The 7,929-nt window shown below is 43.8% G+C and overlaps 1 pseudogene; it reads right to left on the bottom strand.

Annotated features, from left to right (window-relative positions):
* Positions 1-652: 652 nt before the first annotated feature.
* On the bottom strand, positions 653-5,411 carry LOC139575298 (adhesion G protein-coupled receptor G3-like; annotated as a pseudogene).
* Positions 5,412-7,929: the final 2,518 nt, after the last annotated feature.

The raw sequence follows: 7,929 nt of genomic DNA, 5'->3' as shown, positions 1-7,929 counted from the left end.
TTAGGCTGGTGTAACCGATGTGAAATGGCTAGCTAGTTAGTGGGGTGCGCGCTAATAGCGTTTCAAACGTCACTCGCTCTGATGCCCTGGCAATCTCCTCTGCAAGATCCTCCGAGATCAATGCACATGCACCTCCTTGGCCATAATCGTCCCCTGCCTCCTTCACTTTCATATTCCCTCAAAGCATTTTCAACCTCCGTTCTCCACGCAACGTTTGCTAGCCATGGTAGTCAGCTAGCTAATATTTATCTACGTTTTTACTTCTGACACCAATGTAATGACCTGGCTAGATCATAAATGAGCAAATGTCCAGACAACCAACACAACAAACAAACAGCATAACTCATAACACACAGCTCTCTGTGAGGGCCGCTATAGTATTATTATTAATGCGACTCAGGACATCCAATGGCAATGTCCGCAAGAGGTATAAAGCCAGGAGCTGTTTGCTGATTTGACATCTCCAATGCAGTTACACCTCCGACATTTCCTAAATAAAAATAAAACTGCTCTGCAGTTGTCAGAACTCATTGAATCTGGCCCTAATCTTACAAGCAAACCTGGAAACACATTTGTTTTGTTTTGTTTTGTGCTTCAGCTGGATGCATCTCGGGGTTGAACACACTTCAGTGGTTACCGTGGAGATAGATGCCTATTCTGGTCGAGTTAAGGCCCACTACCGTAGAAACAGGAAGAGGCCTGTAGGTTGTAATAAGCGGGTTTGACTAGATAGAAGTGACTTTTCGTAGCAGGTTAGGAGAGCATTTTAGCTAGCCCTAACCCTTTTTCTAAGCATGTTGACTGAATTACAAGAGCTGCTCTTGAAAGATGATAAGTCTGTCTTTGTATACAATAGTGACACCCAGTGGTGTAATATACCCAAGCTCCTGACCATAGACCACAGTATCAGACTGGGTTGTTAATCTGGTATCAATGCCACAACAGGACATTACCTACAGTGTTTTATAATGGCATGCCTTTACTTACTAGATCTACGTACAATTACATTAATAGCAAAACACTAATTAAATAGAGACATTCGATTATCATGATGAGCTTTTATCCTTGCATTTGCATGGGATTGTGCTCCCGTACACAGGACTGCTGTTTATGTATGTGTGTACCTGATATGTAAATGTAAATATGAATGAGAATAAGGGCTGTATCTTAACTCACCATGGAGAGAGTTGACAGAGCAGAAGATGCAGAAGGCTGTCTCCAGGGGGCCAAACTGGAAGAGCATGAGACCCCAGGAGACCCCCAGGAGCCAGGCCAGACCCAGCAGACTGAGTAATGTCCCCCTGCTCATACCCCTCTCCCTCAGGACAGGACTCTGACGGTGGGCCCTCATCACCTTCACAGACCCAAAGCACAGCATGTTCACCGCGAATGTCAGCATGAAGTACGAGAAGGACACCGTGGTCAGAGCAGAGTCAGTCAGCCAGCACCTACAGACAGACAGACAGACAGAGGGAAGGAGAGGGAGGGAGAAAGAGAAGGGGAGAGGCATAGACACAGTCACATACATAAACAGACATGGACACAGTCAGTCAGTTTTTTTTTACAGAGAGAAAGGGAGTCATTGGTAATATGAAAACACATAGATTTATCATGATATTACTTTCATTTTAAGAGCACCACCGTCTTGCTGGTATATTCTGTATTCTCCATATTTGCCACAAGCAACAATTATGGTAACTACTATGCCAGGTATTCCTAAAAGAGATTAGGAACATTTTCATTTAATTGCCCCAGAGTCAAACACCCCATCCTACCAGGCCGAGTTTGAGGAGTTATCTGGATGGATGTTGAAAACCCAGATGATGAGCAGATAGAGGTGGAAGCCTTCCAGGGAGAACCAGGTGAGGGTGCACAGCAGGGAGTAGTGGGTGGCTGCTGCAGTAGCAACACAAAGGCCATGGACATCGAGAGAGGCTAGGCTGTCATTGATGAGGAAGGTTAGGTTGAGGCACATCAGCGCCACGCACAGGTGGATGTGGATGCACAGGGAATCATCAGATTTACCCCTTCTGGGGGAAGAAGTTATGATTAAATCTAATGTCAAAATCAACAACATAGTACATCTCATTGTTATGGCAGTTCATATCTAGGTTTCTTCAGCTTCCTCTTTGGGGTCAGGTTTCTGTAAAAGCACTGTGTGACAACTGATGATGTAAAAAGGTACTTTGAATCACAAAACGTGTTTTCCTAATGAGGATGTTCTTTTTGAATGGCATTGTGTGTGGTGGCTCGTTATCTGCATGTCGTGAACATAAGTATTAGTTGTTGGTATAATCTGACCTGAGGTGGATGAGGAGAGCCAGACACAGGAAACAGAGGGATATTCCACAGCCCACCCTGGACAACAACGTCAGCAACCACACAGAGGAGGAGCTCAGACTGGCACTGGAGCCACTGCCGTCAACAAAACACAGTGGCTAGATCACGCTTTGATAGAGTGTTTAATTTAATTGATCAAAAGTATTATAACGTGAGGTCAAAACATATTTTTAAGGAGTTAGGTTAAGAAATGATTTCTCACCATAAGTACTGTGAAGAATGAAAGGTGGATACAAGAGCATACCGTTTCATTTTCCTTTGTCTCAGTGACACATCCAGAGGAATTGCAATGTGCAACAGTATCTGTGAAACAAAGAGATACAGCAAAACATTTTTCACATATCCTTTTGTTGTATAGTGCTTCATAAAACTCTTGTTTCGTGAATAAATAATACTTCCATTTTCAACATCCCAGAACACACGTAAGTGATTTGTTTTCCTATCAGAGAATATATTAGTCACTGTCCTATTCACACCACAAAATGTACATGTGAACATGAATTATTGAGGCTGTAAAGACATTTTTGGATTGCAGACAGGAAAATAATAGTAATAATAATAATAATAATACAAAAATAAATTAAAACAAGACTGACGGTTGATTGGGATGTGAATATGCACTGCTCACTAACCAGTGATGCATTCTGGAAGAGGATCTTGACCTTTATATGGTTAGTGAGGACTGAGATGTCCTCTCCGTCATCGATGGCCACCACTCGGCTGTTTAGGAGCTCATTATCGTTCTCCTCCACCTAGTCAAGGATACGAAGAAAGAACAGACATTTACATTGTAACTTTACATAGATGACAGAGATAGAAGGGGTTGTTGGTTCTTTCCATGAAACGGTCAGCATGCCCAATTCCCATTCATGCAAATAGATCTACTTTCCATAGCAGCCTGTCACCGTGCAGTTTAGGCTTCATTCAAATGTGCACTGATAACATCAATGTATGTTTATACCTGTCACGCCCTGACCATAGTTTGCTTTGTATGTTTCTATGTTTTGTTTGGTCAGGGTGTGATGTTGGTGGGCATTCTATGTTGTATGTCTAGGTTGTCTGTTTCTATGTGTTTGGCCTAGTATGGTTCTCAATCAGAGGCAGGTGTCAGTCGTGGTCTCTGATTGGGAGCCATATTAAGGTAGCCTGTTTTTCATTGTATTTTGTGGGTGATTATTTTCTGTTCAGTGTTTTTTTGTATTCACCGTTCAGGACTGTTTCGTTCTCGTTATTTTGTTTTGTGTTCATGATAATAAATTATCAATATGGACACTTACCACGCTGCGCATTGGTCCTCCTCTTCTCATTCCAACGACGAGCGTTACAGAACCACCCACCAAAAAAGGACCAAGCAGCGTGGTATCGGGCAGCAGCGAGTTCTGGACTCCTGGACATGGGAGGAGATTTTGGCCGGTAAAGGACCCTGGGCACAGGCTGGGGAATATCGCCGCCCCAAGGCAGAGCTGGAGGCAGCGAAAGCTGAGCGGCGGCGATATGAGGAGGCAGCGCGACAGGTACGAGAGGCAGCCCCCCCCCCCCCCCCAAAAAAAATGGTCAGGCACCGTATTATGCGTTTAAGCGCACGGTGTCGCCAGTACGCGTCCATAGCCCGGTGCGCTATAGGACAGCCCCCCGAAAGTGTCATGCGAGTGTGGGCATCCAGCCAGGGCGTATTGTGCCTGCTCAGCGTGTCTGGTCTCCGGTACGCAGTTTCGGTCCAGGGTATCCTGCGCCGGCTCTGCGTGCTGTGTCTCCGGGGCGCTGGGAGGGTGCAGTGCGTCCTATGCCTGCGCTCCGCTCGTGCCGGGCAAATGTGGGTATTGAGCCTAAGGGGGAGGTGCGCGTGGTATGCACCAGATCTCCAGTGCTCACCCACAGCCCGGTTCAACCTGTGCCTGCACTCTGGAGGTTCCGGGCTAGAGTAGTCATCCAGCCTGGGGGAGTGGTGCCAAGGCTGCGCACCAGAGCTCCAGTGCTACCCCACAGCCCGGTCCTTCCGTTGCCTCCTCTAAGCACCAGGCCTCATGTAGGTCTCCCCAGCCTGGTGGGTCCTGTGGCAGCCCCATGCACCAGGCTGTCTCTCCGTCTCCTCCCGACAGGTGCTCCCGTCTGGCCTGAGCCGCCCGTCAGTCAGGAGCCGCCCTCCAGTCCGGATCTGCCAGTCTCCCTCCAGTCCGGATCTGCCAGAGTCTCCCTCCAGTCCGGAGCTGCCCCTCCAGTCCGGAGCTGCCCTTTATTATGGTCCCCAGTCCAAGGTCAGCGGTGAGGGTCGCCGCTCCAAAGACGCTACTTAAGCGGGCTAAGACTATGGTGGAGTGGGGTCCACGTCCCGCGCCGCCACCGCGGACAGATGCCCACCCAGACCCTCCCCTATAGGTTCAGGTTTTGCGGCCGGAGTCCGCACCTTTGGGGGGGGGGGGGGGGTACTGTCACACCCTAACCATAGTTTGCCTTGTATGTTTCTATGTTTTGTTTGGTCAGGGTGTGATGTGGGTGGGCATTCTATGTCTAGGTTGTCTGTTTCTATGTGTTTGGCCTAGTATGGTTCTCAATCAGAGGCAGGTGTCAGTCGTGGTCTCTGATTGGGAGCCATATTAAGGTAGCCTGTTTTTCATTGTGTTTTGTGGGTGATTATTTTCTGTTCAGTGTTTTTTGTATTCACCGTTCAGGACTGTTTCGTTCTCGTTGTTTTGTGTTCATGATAATAAATTATCAATATGGACACTTACCACGCTGCGCATTGGTCCTCCTCTTCTCATTCCAACGACAAGCGTTACAATACCAATCTGTTGTCACTACATGATTCACATTACTGGAGTTAAAATTAGGAAGTACCACAGATGTTTTTCTGTGCTTTGCATAAAATGAGGATGTCCTGAAATATGTAAATGTGTTATGAGTGCAGGACCGTTTCAGTAGTAATCTCTGAGATGTTGTGGTTGTTACTGTTGTTTTACGTGGAACATGCTGTCATGCTCAAACCAAAATACTCCCAGGTTAATGTCTTCTGCCGTGTCTCCCAGGAAAGCATTGTCGTGTCTTTGGCTATGCCTGATTAAGTGATATGACATGCTATTCTATAAAATCCTTTCTCCGTAATTAATATTACCTGATTGAGCTAATCATGTAAATGTAATTAACTAGAAAGTCGGGGCACCACGAAATAATATTTATATAGCTGTTATCTTCCGAATAAACTCTTAAAGACCTAGTAATATTTTACATCAATAGCGGTCAATATTAATCGTCACCTTATTTCAGTCTCATTTGAAAGTTGTAAATTATTGGTTCTTCACAAACCCTGGCTAACAAGTTGAATCAGCAATACAAAATTGGGTTTAATTATTTATTTACTAAATACTTAACTAATCACACAGAATGACATATACACAGAATGAATCATACCTTGATTACAAATGACGTCATAAAGGAAAACGTCCCTAGCGGACAGAACAGATATGACAGCTGGTTACACAAAAGAAAAGGGGGCTGGGTTTGAGTGAAAGAGCGGGAAGACTTGAGGAACAAAGGGAGAAGCCATGCTATCGTAAATACAGTATCTTATGCATTCTAAATTACCGCCCATTTGGAAAAGGAAAATGCAATAAATATTTACTCTGAGCTGCGCTTCGGTAGGTTGGTGGTAGATGGAAGGCCATGTTGCTCAACATGACATTGAAGAATGTCTCTGCTGGTAAATTGGATACGTTGTAGTAACGTCGTTGTAGACGGGATACTCTGTCTGTTCTTTCCTAGCCCACGTTTGCAGCTGCTGTTGCTAACTCAACAGCTAGGCGGTATCACTTCTGTAGTGAATAAGAGTTCAAAGTTAATAACATTCGCAACCAAAGCTCACGGTGAGGTTGGCTTCGTTCTGTAGTTATCTGAACCATTCTGACATCGGATCGTCATCCTAATGTACCCGGAACAGGAGGTTACATTTTCGTCAAGGATTTATATAGTGGAGGGAGAAGGGTGTGTTTTCATAGTTTTATAATGAAAACCCACATCTCTCATTTGGAAGCTAAAATTACATTTAATCTTTTCACCAATAATTTTATATTCAAACATTTAAATTGCCCAACAATTCCATGTGAATCTGATAAACTCTACAGTGGAAAGTCTACACATTAGAGTTTATGTCATCCTATTATTGATGAGAATGTCTCAGATGACAACCGAACTGACATCATATTCATTAAGTATCAACGCATATGTTCAACTGGCCAGATGACCAAAATATGGTTCATTTCCCCCCACCTTCTGATGTTCCCAGAATCTCTATGTTAACCAAGGGATTTTCAAATGTCACATCAGTAAGGTAGAGAAAGGAAAAAGGGGGGTAGAGGTATTTATGACTGTCATAAACCTACCCCCAGGCCAACGTCATGACAGCATGTAAGGCCTCAGTAAGAATCTCCAACCCAATGTCATCCATCTCCTCCAACGTGGCCTGGTATAGATGAAGAAAGAGTTATACATGTGATTACTGACTATGTCCCCATTTCGTCCCTCTCATTCGTTGCTTACATTATTGGTGGAGGGTAGAGCCATTCTAAAGTCTAGCAAATTGAGCCTTTGATGCTGTCTAGGATCACTTTCTGAGGTCCCTGCTTGGTAATGTTGTGAAATGTGCTGTTGTAATGAAATAAAGAATCACAGCTCAGAAAAATCATGCCAAAAAAGATGCCATGAAAATATGTTAAGTTGTCAGTCAAATATTGACATGGCTCAAACGGCAGTAAAATATGTCAGTCCTAATAAGTGGACTTACTTTTCCATGGAATGCAACTTCTGGCAACGGTATACTGTTTCTTCCTTTCCATTATCTGTTCAAGTTATCAACAGAGGTTAGGTCATTATCTTTATATTTCCATTCAATGCCATCACAATCACATGCTGTCAAACTGTATAAAAACATTTCATTGGTGATGGTTGTGATTTTATTTTTTAGCTATATCAGTGCTGGTCTTTTTGCTTTGTCATTGTGGGGTATTGTGTGTAGATTGATGATTAAAATGATTTAATCCATTTTATAATAAGGCTGTAACATAACAAATTTGGGAAAAAGTCAAGGGGTCTAAATACTTTCCGAATGCACTGTAACGTTAGCTGCCGAAAGTAATTGTCTGCATCCAGACTGACTAGCTAGCCAGCTAACGTTAGCTGGCTAACTCAGAAACAATTAGGCAAAAATGTAAACATACAGAAACTAAACCACCATAAAAGCCTGAGTAATAAATAATAAGCTTGCCAACTAGCTACAACCATGTTAAATAAACTCAGACAGGGAATAGGCCTAGCAAAATCTATACGTAACTAACTGGTCTAACGTTAGGCTAAAATATTTAGCTACCTACCTGGTGTGAAATAATGCACAACACAGTAATGTTAGGCTTACAGAAAACAAGCTTTCTACAGTTACTGACATAGCCAGCTAGCCAAACTTTAACAAAAACCTAAGATTTTTGCTACCACACACACAACACAGGAAAATAGCTTGTTGGCTCAAGCTCAAGCTAGCAGGCATGGGGTTGTTTGCTAAAATTGTCTAAAATTGTCAACGACAGATATGTCATTATGATAGCT

Source organism: Salvelinus alpinus, chromosome 5 (assembly GCF_045679555.1).
Source record: "Salvelinus alpinus chromosome 5, SLU_Salpinus.1, whole genome shotgun sequence".
Taxonomy (NCBI): domain Eukaryota; kingdom Metazoa; phylum Chordata; class Actinopteri; order Salmoniformes; family Salmonidae; genus Salvelinus; species Salvelinus alpinus.
The sequence above is the reverse complement of the archived record's forward strand: the minus strand, read 5'-3'. Positions and strand labels throughout refer to the sequence as shown.